The sequence below is a fragment of the Silene latifolia genome, chromosome 4 (assembly GCF_048544455.1).
Source record: "Silene latifolia isolate original U9 population chromosome 4, ASM4854445v1, whole genome shotgun sequence".
Lineage (NCBI taxonomy): Eukaryota > Viridiplantae > Streptophyta > Magnoliopsida > Caryophyllales > Caryophyllaceae > Silene > Silene latifolia.
This window is the reverse complement of record NC_133529.1, coordinates 109,489,575-109,509,448: the sequence shown is the minus strand read 5'-3', so window position 1 is coordinate 109,509,448 and position 19,874 is coordinate 109,489,575.

Below are 19,874 nucleotides of genomic sequence, written 5' to 3'. Positions count from 1 at the left end.
AGTTAACAGGGTAAGGAGAGTAAACTCTTAGGTTTTCATTCATTCAAAGTCTGCCTGTAAAAGTGGGATATCAGGCTGCTTAAATAGAGTTTACAAAGAGATCTCTACCCTTGATTAAACTATCATCTAATGGCTCAGAAGGCCTTACAAAAGAAGTTAAAATAACAGCAAGAAGTCCACAAATGAGGACGAAATAACAGCAATAAAACAGACTGGTTAAAAGTTCAGAAAAGCACAATAAAGCATTCTTGTTTGTTTCCTGAAATGGCAATGCTGTTCTCAAGTATTTAAAGCTCTTGTTTGGCCTTCTTGTTGCTTGTCTCCTGGCTTGATAGGGACTACTATGACCCTCCAAGATCCTTATTTAGGTAATGAGACTTACTTAACGAAAATAAAGGAAATATCACTGAATTAACAAGGGTAATGCTGCCTGCTTCCCTGAATGGACCCTGACTTTGTGAGCCTGATTAACTATTCTTCTTAGCATAATTTGAGGAACTTCTCCAGGATGATTTTGTAGCTTGGACCCTTAATGTTGACTGAAAATTAGCTGGAGCCCCTGGTTGGATAGTTTCTTTAGAGAATCAGGGTAATTCCCAAGCCTGGTCAGGCCAAGCTCCTTGTGGTTGTCTTGATGGTTGCCTGATCCCCTTGCTCCTGCATCAGTGCCGGCCGCTAAGGAGGTGGAACGCGTCCTGCTGGATTGAGGAGGTTCCTGAAATTAGTTTTCTTTTCTGCTTTCTTGCTTTACTTTCTGGGCCCTGTGTGGCATGAAACATTGTTAAATTTTCGGATAATCTTGGTGTATTTTGGTCTTGCTCATGGGAGCGAGGCGTATTTCGATACTTTGCCATTTCAGGCGTTTTAATTAGTATCCTGTCGTCTTCGGGCGTACCTTTGTTTTTATCGTGCGTGCACCTTTTCGTTGTTTTGTTGCCGGCTTTCGTTGATTGGAGGCTCTGGGATCTGATTGCCCCTCTGTTTAGAGGAACCTCATTTGCATGGTCACTAAGTACTGCAAGAGCCTAGTTCGTCTGATCTGTGGGTACTTGGTCATGAGTCCATGCTTCTCTGTATGGAAATACAAAACTCTACCAGATCAGTTCTTGTAGGCCTTTCTTTCTTGGAACACATGATTTTCAAAGATTTAAGTAGATCAGAAAATATTCTACCGATAAACTTGGGTTTTGAGATTTATAACGTTAAGACATGCTAAAGAATTTTACTTATGGTTAAAAGTAAGTTTGAACACATTAGTTAAAATACAAAGGTTTGATTGGGAGCTTGAAAAAAGAAATTACTTTTTAGAATGAACAAAAACCAGGGTTCTTAGAAAGACAAGAACACTTAGCAAAACCTGGAACCTGATGGTGCTGTATCTGGCGGACTACGTGCCTGGTTGCTGACTGCTCTAATCTCCACAGATATAATATTTCTTTAGGTGTATGATATTCCATGATCTGGGGACTATTTGCCCTTCCATTGTCATGAGCCTGTAGGCTCCATTTTCGACGATACTTTCCACCTGGTACGGTCCTTCCCAATTGTAGGCAAATTTGCCTGCTCGCTAGTTTTTTGTGTTCTGAAAGACTTTCCTCAGGACCAGGTCCCCTACTTGCAGGGTCCTGACCTTTACATTTTTGTTGTAGCTTCGGGCTACTGTTTGCCTGTATGAGGCCATCCTGATCTGGGCGCTGGTTCTGAGTTCATCCACGGTGTCTAGGCTGCTTGCCATTTCCACTTGATTTCGTTCCTCTGTTAGGCACCCATATTTGTGGGTAGGGACCCTGACCTCTGAAGGAATAACTGCCTCAGCTCCAAATACCAGGCTGAAAGGAGTTTGTCCCGTTGCTATTTTAGGGGTGGTCCTGTCAGCCCATAGAACTAGTGGTAGCTCCTCCGCCCATTTGCCCCCAATCTCTTCCAGCTTCTTTCTTAGGTTCTCCACTATAATTTTGTTGCTGGATTCTGCTTGACCATTGGACTGGGGGTTCCTGGGAGTAGATTTATGCAATGAAATGTTCCATCTAGCACAAAATGCTTCTGTCTTATTGCCAATAAACTGAGATCCATTATCGCATATTATTTCAGATGGAATACCAAACCTACATATGATATTGCGTTTAATGAAAGATATCACCTGGGCCTCAGTAACCTGGGAGGATGACTCTGCCTCTATCCATTTGGAGAAGTAGTCTGTCATGGCGAGCATGTAGACCTTGTTTCCTGGTGCCTTGGGCAGTGGTCCCACTATGTCCATTCCCCATTTCATAAAGGGCCAGGGTGAAATAACTGGGTGCAGAGGCTCTGCAGGCTGGTGGCTGACTGGTGCATGCCTTTGACAAGCATCACACTTTTTCGCGTATTCCATAGCATCCTTACGCATCGTGGGCCAGAAGTACCCCTGCCTGAGGGCCTTGTTAGACAGGCTCCTGCCCCCTGCATGGTTTCCACATTCACCACTGTGAATATCATGCAAAATAGCCTGAGCTTCCTCCCTATCCAGGCACCTCAGGTAGGGTCCTGCGAGGGATTTCCTGAACAAGATACCATCTATTAGCACAAATCTGGAAGCTCGCATTTTAAAGCTTCTGTTGAGCCTGGAATTTCGCACTACAGACAGGATAGAATTCTACCCTGGCCTGACGATCAGGGCAGGCCGTCAGGGTAGTCCAAGTTTGGCATCAGTCGATGAGCCTAGACTCCCGCATCATCTTCAGGATCAAGTTAAACCCTGGCCCGACAATCAGGGTGTCAGGACATCAGGCCACCAGGGTGTCAGGCCGTCAGGCTATCAGGGTATCAGGAGACAGGCGCCAGGCCGGAGAGGACAACGGTCAAGTGTAAGGTCAACATTTGACCAATTCATGGATAATTATATAGGATTATTACCACATTAATATGGTAATTAAGATCATATTGATGATGAAGATTCTGTCATAAATAAGGAGCATTAATAGGCATTAATGCGCAATAAAGACAGCAATTAAGGAGGAATATTCAGCATTAAGTACAAAGATTTGGCAGCCATTCAGCCTGGCTATATAAGGAGCATTTGAAGATCATTTGACAGGACAAGGCATACTTCAACGTACACAACATATGCTCTACAAAATTACAAGCCACACAACACTTAGAGAAATGTTACAAATATTGTCATTATCATACTTATATTCTCTTAATATCATAGTGAAATCCTCTCCTGGCTTGGTGCCCGTGGTTTTTTCCCATTCAAGGGTTTTCCGCGTACAAATTCCTTGTCTTATTATTTACTTAATTTGCATTACTTTTATTATAATCAATCCTGCCTAGGTACAATTACGATATATCAAAATAGGATAATACTAGTTAACCCCCATACTATTCTACCCTGATCGTATTTCCACCTTTAAAAATATGGATAAAATAATTGGCGCCCACCGTGGGGCAACTAGTTTATTAATCCTATAATAAAGTTCACGAGATTTTCTCTTCTCACAAATTTGAGAGCCTTGGGAAAAATTGATACAAGAATTTCCATAATTCTCAAATGAAGAAATGCTAGATCCGAGGGAAATATTACTAAAACAAGTCAAAAGTTCTTCCACCGATCATAAGTGTTACAACCTCCGGTGTTGCCTAAGGAGAATGTGGAATTCAAGGGTATATTTGTCACTAAAGAAATTCAAAGATAAGTTTTTCCTATACCTAATATATGTTTTGCAAAGTATAAAAAATATATCTTAAAATTTTTGTACTTGCTTTTATTTTATGGTGAATTTTCCTAATTATAATAATTTGATGTTTTTAGGAAATGTAACCTTAAACTTCGAAGAATTCCAGCCTGGCTGGAAAACTTAGTCCTGACTGGAACAGGCTTCCAAGTCAGTTATGAATAGTATCAGTGCAGGCCTGATCATCATTTCAAGCCTGAACATTTAGTTCAACCCTGAACGATTATACCAAAGCCTGATTATTCTTAAGATCTGATCAGGACAGGTCAGTACTTTCAAGGCAGGGAATGCTAGCCTGATTATTTGTAAGATTTGATCAGGTCAGGTCAATCCTTCTACCGCCATAGCGCAAAAATGAATCATAAAGGTATTCAAGTATTCCTGCAATGTCCTACCAAGTGCAACCTTATGTGACATGTGGTAAGTTTATGAGTTACATGGTGACCAAAGGAGACATAACCGTCAGCCCTGAACGGATTCAAGCAATACTGGAGTTCCAAATTACCAAAACCTGTCAGGGGCATCTAAAACTGACAGGGCGGATTCTGACCTGAACAAAAATCAGCCCTGGATTGTTATTTTGAAACCTTAAAGCCTTCCGAGTCAGGTAAGCTTCTCACCTAGCAATTACAGTACCCAGTATAGCCCTGCATGAGTACCCTGACATGCATGTCCTAATAAGATCTCACTCCCCTGATTCTGTCAGGCCTGAATTAGTAAGTTTCTAAAAAAAAAAAAAAAATTATATATATATATATATATATTTATATTGCCAGCCTGGCCAAACTCCTTATTCATAGGTTTATGGTTGTGAAGAAGCCATCCCTGCTGAAATCCATGTAAATATGGTTCGAATATCTTTGAAGCAAATATCAGCCTGACCCTAACAGATTGAAGAATCTTACATGCTACAAACACTGTAAGGAGACATGATTCTAAATATCTTGGAATGTCATCCACCTAAATGCACAATCATACTTGTGGTAATATCTGCCCTGCATGTTCTAGGTAAAAAATTCCAAACTTATTTCATCTGAATGTGTGCTATGTCGTGCCTTTCCTGAACATGTTACGTGACAATGTGCATTCTCTTCCTGCCTGATGCGTGTCTTTTATATGATGTTTTACATCCCATTTTACACGCATTTCAGAGCTCATTCTTGTAGTTTATGCTACATTTCTCCCTATTTCCGTCTACTTCCGTATTTTGTACATTATTGCAGAAATGTGAAGAATTCAACGGGAAATCAAGCCAAATCCGTCCCCGAGTAATCTGCATTGCATTTGACGTAAAGGAATCACTTAAGGAACGAGTTTGGTGCGCAATCCAAGGCCCAAAAGACAAATCCACGAGAATAAAGAAGTCAAGTAGCAGCTCAAGCAGTCGATCGACTAGACCCATCAGTCGATCGACCAATGATCGGGTAACAGAAGCTACTGTTCACTGCCAAGCAGTCGATCGACCAGTCCCATTAGTCGATCGACCAGATTGCTATTCCAGACGTGAATCAAAAGACCGTGAATCTTGAAGCCCATTAAGTTTTAGGTTTTGATAATAATTGTTACGTATTTGCTATATAACGTAACATAAAACTTTCAGTTTAGGGATCTCAGTTTTTATTCAAGTTTCATTATCAGAAATTACATTAAGTTTTAGTTTACTAATTAGGGTTTGGAATATTGTGAGCATCAGAATTTTGCTCTTGTTTTTAATCGTTCCTCTGCAATCTTGGTATTACTCTGCCCTATTTCAATTTACTTTTATTTTCAGTTCATCTTTATTGCATTCGTAGAGATAGATTTGCTAGTTAGTTTCCCGAAAGCCGTAATTATCATCTTATGCAATTTCTTTATATCGTCAATTCAAGCATGAATTCCTTAGTCTTAATCTTTAATGTTGTTATAGTTTTCATCATTGCCATGAGTAGCTAAATAGTTTGTGCTAGGATGTAGGCGAGTTGTAGCATAGGCGGCATTAGATTATACACGAATGACCAGCGTGTTGGTCGATCGACTAACAATGTTGGTCGATCGACTGACCTTGTAAGGTTATTCATCGTTTTAATTGCTTTTAATGTTGTATTTAACGAATCGAATGCATGCGACCAGTTAGATACCTAATTTGTGACTGACCCATTAGATCGAAAGATAGGGAAGGTTATTTGACCGTCAATTAAATCGACTAAACTGTGCTAAGATCGAAAGATAGGTATAGTTTGGACCATTAGTCACTTTTCAGGACGAAAGTTAGTATTAGTGACATTAGGGACCTATAGCGAGATCGAGAGATGCTATTTGTTAAGAGTGGACCGAGAGGACCTCTTTATTTCCCGCCTTACCTGAGTTTGATTCAGACCGACCTAGTTTGCTGCCGCCGAAGCTATAATGAACCGATCATCCTAGTACCCTTCTTTTATCTGTTTAAATCATATTTTTAGCTTATTGTCTTTATTTACTCTTAGTCTTAGACCAATTCAAATCAACCCCCACACTAGTTACCTTAGACTGAATATAAATCAACTAAAGTTTACATCTGCCTCCTTGTGGTTCGACCCTGTTACCACTAGCCTAGGTTAGTCTTAATAGGAAATATAAATTTTATCTTTGGTACTCACAACGACGGGTATCAAATTTTGGCGCCGTTGCCGGGGAGGCAATAGTCCTAATTTTAGTTGTTTTAATTTTAGTCTTTCTTAGTTTAAGGAACATCCGTTCCTTAAACTCTTCTTATTTTTTTGTTGTAGTTTCCTCTTATGCGCAGGTCACAGGGTGGTCCATTACTACCATTCGATCCTGAGATTGAAAGATCCTTGCACGTAAAGAGGAGATTATTTCAAGAGCAACAGACAGAGGAAGAGCTGAGTACTCTGTCAAGCTATTACGAGAACGATCTGTTCGAAGAAGATCCACAGTCTTCACCCGTTTCCACTTCTTCACCGAGACGATTCTTCTCCGAAATTTCGGTCATGGCCGAGGAAGCAAGTATAGCTAGTTATTCTGAGCCGACAACTTATATAAGGGGTTCGAATTACCAGGGATGCCAGGAAGTTCGAACCAAAGCCTGCCTACATTACTATGGTCGAGAGAAACCGATTCGGGAGTCGCAAATGAACATGCAGCTAAGCACATGGAGACCTTTATTGACTACTGTTGTTCCATACCCCCACCAGCTGGCGTGACCCAAGATCAGATCAAGGAGACTATGTTCATCTTCTCCCTTCGTGATGCTGCAAGGGAGTGGTATAGAGATTTGGACCGAACTGCTCAAGGGATCACCGATTGGAATACATTGGCATTAGCATTCTACAAGAAGTACTTTTCTGCTTCAAGGACGATTGCTATTAGAGCTCAAATCACGGGCTTTAAACAAGGGCCAGATGAGAAATTCTACGAGGCATGGGTCCGATTTAAGAAGTTGGTGCGAACCATACCGCACCATGGGTTCGAAAAGTGGAGTTTGTGCAATCATTTCTACAATGGGTTGTACGATGATCAGAGGGCCATTTTGGATGCTGCAGCTAATGGCCGATTTGCTGACAATTTGGGAGCAACAAAGGGGTGGAAGATCATTGACGATCTAGCTACCCATAAGGCCGAGTATGGGAATTCCGAGGGAACCGGAGGAGAGCTCAATGAATCTTCCTCTCATTCTGCTGCGCTTGAGGCTCTCACTGCGAGATTTGACAAATATGAGCTAGGAGGAGCCTCTAAAGGTGGGATATACCAAGTCAATGCTGTGTCAGACGGTCCCTTCGTCTGTGAAAGGTGTGGAGGTGAGGGCCATGTCTCGAAAAACTGCCCTAGCCCCTTTGAGTCTTGTGCTGCCTTTCAACACTATAGGCAGACAAACACCTACTACGAGCCACCCCATCCAAATTTGAGTTGGAGAAGCCAGAATGTCCTGAACCCAACTCAACCTCCGCCGCAACAGCAACCCTATGTGCCCCCTCATCAAAAGCAACAACAATATCAGAAACCTCCCTATAGCCACAAAGAAGAAACAATCGCAGAATTCTGAATTTTCCGAGCTAAAGAATTTGTTGCTGAAGGAGTCCCAAGCTAGAGAGGCCGGGATGAAGTTACTAGAAAGCCAAATTGCTCAGTTGGCTAGCAAAAGTAACGCTCGAGCTCCCGGACACTTACCGACTCAACCTGAACAAAAGGAGACCCTTAACGCCATCACTTTGAGGAGCGGGTCCACCCTTGAAGGTCCTGCCATGGTCGAGGATGCTGTTGAAAAGAATGAGGCAGATCCGAGTCAAAACAAAGCTGTAACGAATAACTCAAAGAAAAAGGCGTCTGCCAGGTATTTCAGTCGATCGACTGACTTACCTAGTCGATCGACTGAATCACGGGTTACAGGAGCTTCTGGAACTGTGCAAACCAGTCGATCGACTGAGGAGGGCGGTCGATCGACCAAGATTACTGCTGAAGTCGAGGAATTTCGTCCTTGAATGCCAACTAATCTAAGAGACCACTTGTTTCGGGGTACCACGGTCCCGAAAATTTTGGGGGCAGACCCGAGTGCTGATGGGTCAGTCCCGGCTCCGAAGTTCGATCCAATGACGGTCAATGGTTCTCATTTGAGACGGTCTGAGGAAGGGTCGAGCTTCAACAAGGAAAAGGTGATGGACTTCCAACCTAAGTCCACGGATACCGGCACGCGCGATTTAGAGGAGAGGGCTAAGGTACTCCTTACAGCCCCATATCCGGAGAGACTCGTACCAACGAAGGAACAGGTATCTTTCAGTAAGTTTGATAAAGTTATTCGTAGCTTGAATGTTCAGGTACCCTTCCTTGAGTTAGTTAACCAAGTGCCAAAGATATCACTAAATTTATGAAACAGTTGTTGTCAAAGAAAAAATCGCTTGAACATGTCCACACTGTTGCGTTAACTAAAGAGTCTTGCTCCTACTTGTCTCACACTCGCCCCATAAGTTAGAAGACCCGGCGTTTTTCGCTTCCTTGCAAAGATAGGTACCTTTTCTATCGAAAAGGCATTATGTGACTTAAGAGCTAGCATAAGTGTCATGCCCTTGAGTCTAGCTAGGAAGCTTAAGTTGACCAGGTTTGCAATAATCGAAATGACAGTTCGATGGTCGACCGATCTGCGGTCGAGCCTATAGGAGTCCTAGAGGACATACCCGTCCAAATAGGGAAGTTTTTCTTTCCTGTTGACTTTGTTGTCCTTGACATGCCCGAGGATGACCATATTCCCATTATTTTGGGTAGGCCATTTCGCACACCGCTGGTGCGATTATAGATGTCGGTCTAGGAACCTTGACTTTCAAAGTGGGAAAGCACTCTATTGTCTTTGCCCAGCCGGCTAAGAAAAAGGATCCCATGTGGCCTGTCACTTGTAACACGGTTTCTGAAAAGAAATCGTACTTTGTGCTCCCTGAATTGCCTGTCTCTATTACTACTTCTGTATTAAAACCTCCGCCCCAGACTGGGAGCAAAAAGGAGGAAGAATTTGTTGCTTTAGACATTGCAGGAGTTGGGTTGGGGAAGGAAGAGCCGTTGGATGCTCCAGCTGCGACATAGCAGATTGTTTCAAGAGGCGGTCTTGGATGCCTAAGCTATGGGACTGATGAGGAAGTGGAAGATGAGCCAGTCAAGGTGAGATGGTCTGATTTGGAGTCTGACGATTCCAAGGAAGTCCTTGATTGGGGAGATGACGAAGTTGATCAGCTGAGCTCTCCGACTGTTGAAGCTAAGAAGGTGCAACTGATAACGTGAGCACCGTTGAGGCTACCTCTAGTAGCCAGAAGCCGACGAAGTGGGCCATACCATGGTCCTTCTTGATCAACTATTAGTTGATCGAGCTCGTTATAAACTTCATTTTATTTACTTTGTTAAGACATTTTTATTGCTTTTTGTGTGCGCGAAAACTTCGCCTTTATTTCGTTTTGTTTAAGATTTTTATGCACTTTAGGCTTTATTTTGGGTTTTGCGCAATTTTGGGCGCGTATTATTGTGCATTTGCAGGTTTTTAGACCTCGGTAGCTCGAGTTGTTGAGTTAATACGAAGAAATAAGACGTTGCAAAGAAATGCTTTCATCGATCGATCGCCTATATGGTCGATCGACTGATCTGCAGGTTTACAGGAGCTACTGTTCACGCTCACTTGGTCGATCGACTGGGTTGAGTGGTCGATCGACCACTGCTGCTGCTATATTCGTTCACGACCTCTCCCCTGCTGTGTTTGGTCGATATGCGGACCTAAGGGAGTTTTCCACTCCGCTTTACTTTCCGTCATTTTACTTATTTCTTCAAATTTTCTCTTTTATGCACAATTTTTACCGCCTCAAAAATGGTTTTCTTCGGTCTTATGCGTGGTGTTTTCTGTCTTTCAGGCACTCTTGTTAGTAGCACTGCTAGCTACTGAAACCTCCTAGCTCACGCTGGTTTGGGGAGGTTTCCTTTGCTGCGCTTAAAGTCTTGTGAGTTCCATATCTTTCCTTTGTGTCTTGCTTATTTATTTTCTCGCAAATTCCCATTTCTCTTTTCTTTCATTACATGATTTTGCACAATGGGGACATTGTGCGATTTGGTTTGGGGAAGGGTTTTGCGTCTCACTTCATTTTGACAGGATTGTACACGAAATAGGAAGATAAAACCCTGAACTTAAAAATCCTCAAGCAAAGCACATAGAATTCTAAGAGCAGTGAATCCTAAGACTAATTCAGTCCCATAAGCAATGCACAAGGAGATTAAACTAAACTTAGGCCAGCAACTAAGCAAAGCACAAGCCACTGAAATGTTTTGTTAACTAAGCAAAGCACAAGTTAACAGGGTAAGGAGAGTAAACTCTTAGGTTTTCATTCATTCAAAGTCTGCCTGTAAAAGTGGGATATCAGGCGGCTTAAATAGAGTTTACAAAGAGATCTCTACCCTTGATTAAACTATCATCTAATGGCTCAGAAGGCCTTACAAAAGAAGTTAAAATAACAGCAAGAAGTCCACAAATGAGGACGAAATAACAAAGCAATAAAAAACAGATCGGTTAAAAGTTCATAAAAGCACAATAAAGCATTCTTGTTTGTTTCCTGAAATGGCAATGCTTTTTCTCAAGTATTTAAAGCTCTTGTTTGGCCTTCTTGTTGCTTGTCTCCTGGCTTGATAGGGACTACTATGACCCTCCAAGATCCTTATTTAGGTAATGAGACTTACTTAACGAAAATAAAGGAAATATCACTGAATTAACAAGGGTAATGCTGCCTGCTTCCCTGAATGGACCCTGACTTTGTGAGCCTGATTAACTATTCTTCTTAGCATAATTTGAGGAACTTCTCCAGGATGATTTTGTAGCTTGGACCCTTAATGTTGACTGAAAATTAGCTGGAGCCCCTGGTTGGATAGTTTCTTTAGAGAATCAGGGTAATTCCCAAGCCTGGTCAGGCCAAGCTCCTTGTGGTTGTCTTGATGGTTGCCTGATCCCCTTGCTCCTGCATCAGTGCCGGCCGCTAAGGAGGTGGAACGCGTCCTGCTGGATTGAGGAGGTTCCTGAAATTAGTTTTCTTTTCTGCTTTCTTGCTTTACTTTCTGGGCCCTGTGTGGCATGAAACATTGTTAAATTTTCGGATAATCTTGGTGTATTTTGGTCTTGCTCATGGGAGCGAGGCGTATTTCGATACTTTGCCATTTCAGGCGTTTTAATTAGTATCCTGTCGTCTTCGGGCGTACCTTTGTTTTTATCGTGCGTGCACCTTTTCGTTGTTTTGTTGCCGGCTTTCGTTGATTGGAGGCTCTGGGATCTGATTGCCCCTCTGTTTAGAGGAACCTCATTTGCATGGTCACTAAGTACTGCAAGAGCCTAGTTCGTCTGATCTGTGGGTACTTGGTCATGAGTCCATGCTTCTCTGTATGGAAATACAAAACTCTACCGCATCGCTTTGTAGGCCTTTCTTTCTTGGAACACATGATTTTCAAAGATTTAAGTAGATCGAAAAATATTCTACCGATAAACTTGGGTTTTGAGATTTATAACGTTAAGACATGCTAAAGAATTTTACTTATGGTTAAAAGTAAGTTTGAACACATTAGTTAAAATACAAAGGTTTGATTGGGAGCTTGAAAAAAGAAATTACTTTTTAGAATGAACAAAAACCAGGGTTCTTAGAAAGACAAGAACACTTAGCAAAACCTGGAACCTGATGGTGCTGTATCTGGCGGACTACGTGCCTGGTTGCTGACTGCTCTAATCTCCACAGATATAATATTTCTTTAGGTGTATGATATTCCATGATCTGGGGACTATTTGCCCTTCCATTGTCATGAGCCTGTAGGCTCCATTTTCGACGATACTTTCCACCTGGTACGGTCCTTCCCAATTGTAGGCAAATTTGCCTGCTCGCTAGTTTTTTGTGTTCTGAAAGACTTTCCTCAGGACCAGGTCCCCTACTTGCAGGGTCCTGACCTTTACATTTTTGTTGTAGCTTCGGGCTACTGTTTGCCTGTATGAGGCCATCCTGATCTGGGCGCTGGTTCTGAGTTCATCCACGGTGTCTAGGCTGCTTGCCATTTCCACTTGATTTCGTTCCTCTGTTAGGCACCCATATTTGTGGGTAGGGACCCGACCTCGAAGGAATAACGCCTCGCTCCAAATACCAGGCTGAAAGGAGTTTGTCCCGTTGCTATTTTAGGGGTGGTCCTGTCAGCCCATAGAACTAGTGGTAGCTCCTCCGCCCATTTGCCCCCAATCTCTTCCAGCTTCTTTCTTAGGTTCTCCACTATAATTTTGTTGCTGGATTCTGCTTGACCATTGGACTGGGGGTTCCTGGGAGTAGATTTATGCAATGAAATGTTCCATCTAGCACAAAATGCTTCTGTCTTATTGCCAATAAACTGAGATCCATTATCGCATATTATTTCAGATGGAATACCAAACCTACATATGATATTGCGTTTAATGAAAGATATCACCTGGGCCTCAGTAACCTGGGAGGATGACTCTGCCTCTATCCATTTGGAGAAGTAGTCTGTCATGGCGAGCATGTAGACCTTGTTTCCTGGTGCCTTGGGCAGTGGTCCCACTATGTCCATTCCCCATTTCATAAAGGGCCAGGGTGAAATAACTGGGTGCAGAGGCTCTGCAGGCTGGTGGCTGACTGGTGCATGCCTTTGACAAGCATCACACTTTTTCGCGTATTCCATAGCATCCTTACGCATCGTGGGCCAGAAGTACCCCTGCCTGAGGGCCTTGTTAGACAGGCTCCTGCCCCCTGCATGGTTTCCACATTCACCACTGTGAATATCATGCAAAATAGCCTGAGCTTCCTCCCTATCCAGGCACCTCAGGTAGGGTCCTGCGAGGGATTTCCTGAACAAGATACCATCTATTAGCACAAATCTGGAAGCTCGCATTTTAAAGCTTCTGTTGAGCCTGGAATTTCGCACTACAGACAGGATAGAATTCTACCCTGGCCTGACGATCAGGGCAGGCCGTCAGGGTAGTCCAAGTTTGGCATCAGTCGATGAGCCTAGACTCCCGCATCATCTTCAGGATCAAGTTAAACCCTGGCCCGACAATCAGGGTGTCAGGACATCAGGCCACCAGGGTGTCAGGCCGTCAGGCTATCAGGGTATCAGGAGACAGGCGCCAGGCCGGAGAGGACAACGGTCAAGTGTAAGGTCAACATTTGACCAATTCATGGATAATTATATAGGATTATTACCACATTAATATGGTAATTAAGATCATATTGATGATGAAGATTCTGTCATAAATAAGGAGCATTAATATGCATTAATGCGCAATAAAGACAGCAATTAAGGAGGAATATTCAGCATTAAGTACAAAGATTTGGCAGCCATTCAGCCTGGCTATATAAGGAGCATTTGAAGATCATTTGACAGGACAAGGCATACTTCAACGTACACAACATATGCTCTACAAAATTACAAGCCACACAACACTTAGAGAAATATTACAAATATTGTCATTATCATACTTATATTCTCTTAATATCATAGTGAAATCCTCTCCTGGCTTGGTGCCCGTGGTTTTTTCCCATTCAAGGGTTTTCCGCGTACAAATTCCTTGTCTTATTATTTACTTAATTTGCATTACTTTTATTATAATCAATCCTGCCTAGGTACAATTACGATATATCAAAATAGGATAATACTAGTTAACCCCCATACTATTCTACCCTGATCGTATTTCCAGCCTTGCGCAAAATATGGATAAAATAATTGGCGCCCACCGTGGGGCAACTAGTTTATTAATCCTATAATAAAGTTCACGAGATTTTCTCTTCTCACAAATTTGAGAGCCTTGGGAAAAATTGATACAAGAATTTCCATAATTCTCAAATGAAGAAATGCTAGATCCGAGGGAAATATTACTAAAACAAGTCAAAAGTTCTTCCACCGATCATAAGTGTTACAACCTCCGGTGTTGCCTAAGGAGAATGTGGAATTCAAGGGTATATTTGTCACTAAAGAAATTCAAAGATAAGTTTTTCCTATACCTAATATATGTTTTGCAAAGTATAAAAAATATATCTTAAAATTTTTGTACTTGCTTTTATTTTATGGTGAATTTTCCTAATTATAATAATTTGATGTTTTTAGGAAATGTAACCTTAAACTTCGAAGAATTCCAGCCTGGCTGGAAAACTTAGTCCTGACTGGAACAGGCTTCCAAGTCAGTTATGAATAGTATCAGTGCAGGCCTGATCATCATTTCAAGCCTGAACATTTAGTTCAACCCTGAACGATTATACCAAAGCCTGATTATTCTTAAGATCTGATCAGGACAGGTCAGTACTTTCAAGGCAGGGAATGCTAGCCTGATTATTTGTAAGATTTGATCGGGTCAGGTCAATCCTTCTACCGCCATAGCGCAAAAATGAATCATAAAGGTATTCAAGTATTCCTGCAATGTCCTACCAAGTGCAACCTTATGTGACATGTGGTAAGTTTATGAGTTACATGGTGACCAAAGGAGACATAACCGTCAGCCCTGAACGGATTCAAGCAATACTGGAGTTCCAAATTACCAAAACCTGTCAGGGGCATCTAAAACGACAGGCGGATTCTGACCTGAACAAAAATCAGCCCTGGATTGTTATTTTGAAACCTTAAAGCCTTCCGAGTCAGGTAAGCTTCTCACCTAGCAATTACAAGATTAAAGATAGCCCTGCATGAGTACCCTGACATGCATGTCCTAATAAGATCTCACTCCCCTGATTCTGTCAGGCCTGAATTAGTAAGTTTCTAAAAAAAAAAAAAAAATTATATATATATATATATATATTTATATTGCCAGCCTGGCCAAACTCCTTATTCATAGGTTTATGGTTGTGAAGAAGCCATCCCTGCTGAAATCCATGTAAATATGGTTCGAATATCTTTGAAGCAAATATCAGCCTGACCCTAACAGATTGAAGAATCTTACATGCTACAAACACTGTAAGGAGACATGATTCTAAATATCTTGGAATGTCATCCACCTAAATGCACAATCATACTTGTGGTAATATCTGCCCTGCATGTTCTAGGTAAAAAATTCCAAACTTATTTCATCTGAATGTGTGCTATGTCGTGCCTTTCCTGAACATGTTACGTGACAATGTGCATTCTCTTCCTGCCTGATGCGTGTCTTTTATATGATGTTTTACATCCCATTTTACACGCATTTCAGAGCTCATTCTTGTAGTTTATGCTACATTTCTCCCTATTTCCGTCTACTTCCGTATTTTGTACATTATTGCAGAAATGTGAAGAATTCAACGGGAAATCAAGCCAAATCCGTCCCCGAGTAATCTGCATTGCATTTGACGTAAAGGAATCACTTAAGGAACGAGTTTGGTGCGCAATCCAAGGCCCAAAAGACAAATCCACGAGAATAAAGAAGTCAAGTAGCAGCTCAAGCAATCGATCGACTAGACCCATCGATCGATCGACCAATGATCGGGTAATGAAGCTACGTTTCATCGCCAGCGATCGATCGACCAGTCCCATTAGTCGATCGACCAGATTGCTATTCCAGACGTGAATCAAAAGACCGTGAATCTTGAAGCCCATTAAGTTTTAGGTTTTGATAATAATTGTTACGTATTTGCTATATAACGTAACATAAAACTTTCAGTTTAGGGATCTCAGTTTTTATTCAAGTTTCATTATCAGAAATTACATTAAGTTTTAGTTTACTAATTAGGGTTTGGAATATTGTGAGCATCAGAATTTTGCTCTTGTTTTTAATCGTTCCTCTGCAATCTTGGTATTACTCTGCCCTATTTCAATTTACTTTTATTTTCAGTTCATCTTTATTGCATTCGTAGAGATAGATTTGCTAGTTAGTTTCCCGAAAGCCGTAATTATCATCTTATGCAATTTCTTTATATCGTCAATTCAAGCATGAATTCCTTAGTCTTAATCTTTAATGTTGTTATAGTTTTCATCATTGCCATGAGTAGCTAAATAGTTTGTGCTAGGATGTAGGCGAGTTGTAGCATAGGCGACATTAGATTATACACGGAATGACCCGCGTGTTGGTCGATCGACTAACAATGTTGGTCGATCGACTGACCTTGTAAGGTTATTCATCGTTTTAATTGCTTTTAATGTTGTATTTAACGAATCGAATGCATGCGACCAGTTAGATACCTAATTTGTGACTGACCCATTAGATCGAAAGATAGGGAAGGTTATTTGACCGTCAATTAAATCGACTAAACTGTGCTAAGATCGAAAGATAGGTATAGTTTGGACCATTAGTCACTTTTCAGGACGAAAGTTAGTATTAGTGACATTAGGGACCTATAGCGAGATCGAGAGATGCTATTTGTTAAGAGTGGACCGAGAGGACCTCTTTATTTCCCGCCTTACCTGAGTTTGATTCAGACCGACCTAGTTTGCTGCCGCCGAAGCTATAATGAACCGATCATCCTAGTACCCTTCTTTTATCTGTTTAAATCATATTTTTAGCTTATTGTCTTTATTTACTCTTAGTCTTAGACCAATTCAAATCAACCCCCACACTAGTTACCTTAGACTGAATATAAATCAACTAAAGTTTACATCTGCCTCCTTGTGGTTCGACCCTGTTACCACTAGCCTAGGTTAGTCTTAATAGGAAATATAAATTTTATCTTTGGTACTCACAACGACGGGTATCACTGCCTACGTGTTTGCATTTCACATGCTGGATGTTCTAACCAAATTTGTTTTACTTGAATCCTGAACAATTATACATGATAAATGTTTATATGCATAAATATTCAGGATTGAGGGCTACTCTACTATCAATTTCTGAAACAAAATTCTGCACTTAACTGTGCCTGACAAGTTGGTAACCGCCACCAGATACAGTAAAAAGTCAGGACCAATCGGGCATGAAATAATTGCCTGACCTGACTAGGTTTACTGCCACGGATTACAACCGGCTGGACGCAGCAAGACGGTGCAAGGGTTTTTTTATCCCGACCATCAGTCTAAATGCCCTCTCGACAGGCCGAATACCAAGCCCTCCGGCCAGGCAGGGGACATAAGCCCTCCTGACAGGCCGGTTTTCCCACCCCTTCAACCATTATGGCAAAAACCATACATGGTTGAATTACTCACGATAGCTCAAATGACAGGACAAGCTCAAAAATGTCCTACAGGTTAACAAAGTTAAGATTTTGACAGGTCCTCAGGATTGGAAAAACAAAGTTCACAGGTTAAAAAAAAAACAGGTTAACAGGTTTGAAGAAAACAGGTTAACAGGTTTGAAAAGAATGACGGGATTAAACAAAGCAAGCCTAAAAGACGAAGTTTATATCATTAATAAAACCCTTACCCTCTGGGGCAAAGGTAGCAAAATGTATATCCATCCTATCAGGGATAATCTCCCTGACTAGGACCAACAAAATATAAAATTGTCTTTACAAGGACATTCCCCCGGGGAAAATGTACAAAATGATTAATGATTCTACCAAGGACATTCTCCTTGGTTGGGCAAAATACCATTGATTGACATTTCTGCGAATGACATCCCTCTTGTCAGGGCTAGATACTAACACCGATCAGAAATTATTCCTCGCCTGACCGAGCGCCATAATTCCTCTTTCTCAAGAAACATACTAGCCTTCATCGGCTCAGGATACTTTTTCAATATAATCCTTGTCTTACCCTGCCTTGTCGCAGCAATGAACATTGACTCAAACACTCCGCAAATACACTTGATAAAAAAGCAAACATTACTGATTCATATGGTGGGGCAAAGATAATCCAGGTCAACTGTACGTAGGCTACATGACTGAATCATACGTACAGGGTAACATACTGAATATACCAAGTAGGAATGGCAGGGGCATCAGTCAAATCAATTAGCTTATCAAGATCAGCTCCAGTACTGAAGACATGCCAACCACCTGTGAACTTTCCTGCTTTCCTTTGTACTAACAGAATTTATGCAGGGCAAACAAAAAATCGAAGGGTACTCACCACCAACGCATGCATCGAAATTAAGATACACCAGGTCAGGCCCAACCAAGTTGGCCCTGATACATATAACCAGTCCACCCAAATGAGAGAATTTTCAGGAATCCATACGCCAGAATCAGCAGAAATGATCCCTTCATCCTTCAAAATTTTCTCAAACTTAGGTTTGAGACGATTGAGGAAAAAGTGTTGTTCATCGAGAACCTTCATCGGCTCAAATTTTTGTAGAAGATGGTGACATTATCAACAACTAGAGCTAGGATGCATTTCCAAAAGTGATGGGTTGATTTCCAGAAGATTCAGGCTTATTTTCAGAAATATTTTCAGAGTTTGAGACGAAAGGTGTGCCAGGAGCAATGGCAACCCTGGTATATTTTCTTTTTTACAACCATAGTTAGATTTTCTGGTAATTTTTGGGAAAATAGACGAAGGTTGAAGACAAAGATCGAAGAAAGATTGGGAGAATTATAGAGGAATTGATCAAGTTTTGGTGGATAATAAAGCATGAAGTGGAGAAGTTATTTATAGACGGTAAAGATTGGGATTTACTACAACTAGCCGTTTTCTTAATGATGAAAAGAGAAGGTTATCTCCTTATTTCTGGCCTGACCCAGCGATAATAAGGAGATAAGGGGCAATTGTTGGGCCTGGAATTTCGCACTACAGACAGGATAGAATTCTACCCTGGCCTGACGATCAGGGCAGGCCGTCAGGGTAGTCTAAGTTTGGCATCAGTCGATGAGCCTAGACTCCCACATCATCTTCAGGATCAAGTTAAACCCTGGCCTGACAATCAGGGTGTCAGGACATCAGGCCACCAGGGTGTCAGGACGTCAGGCTATCAGGGTATCAGGAGACAGGCGCCAGGCCGGAGAGGACAACGGTCAAGTGTAAGGTCAACATTTGACCAATTCATGGATAATTATATAGGATTATTACCACATTAATATGGTAATTAAGATCATATTGATGATGAAGATTCTGTCATAAATAAGGAGCATTAATAGGCATTAATGCGCAATAAAGACAGCAATTAAGGAGGAATATTCAGCATTAAGTACAAAGATTTGGCAGCCATTCAGCCTGGCTATATAAGGAGCATTTGAAGATCACTTGACAAGACAAGGCATACTTCAACGTACACAACATATGCTCTACAAAATTACAAGCCACACAACACTTAGAGAAATATTACAAATATTGTCATTATCATACTTATATTCTCTTAATATCATAGTGAAATCCTCTCCTGGCTTGGTGCCCGTGGTTTTTTCCCATTCAAGGGTTTTCCGCGTACAAATTCCTTTGTCTTATTATTTACTTAATTTGCATTACTTTTATTATAATCAATCCTGCCTAGGTACAATTACGATATATCAAAATAGGATAATACTAGTTAACCCCCATACTATTCTACCCTGATCGTATTTCCAGCCTTGCGCAAAATATGGATAAAACAGCTTCTTACCTCTTGTTTATCTGCTGGAAGTATGTCATTCTGCAACCAAACTTGGTAAGGCTTCCTCCAGTCTACAGCTTCCTCCTGACTGGTGGTGTTGGTTAACACTCCTTCTTCCTGCGATTGCAGTGAGCCAACTGTGCTTTCGTTGCCTTATCCCGCTTTTGATATTGCAGGTTCTAGTACGTGGACGATGGGTATGGTAGAGATTGTACCTGCTTTGAATGTTGCCCCAGGGCAGCTAGGGCACCGGCCTCCACATTCTGATC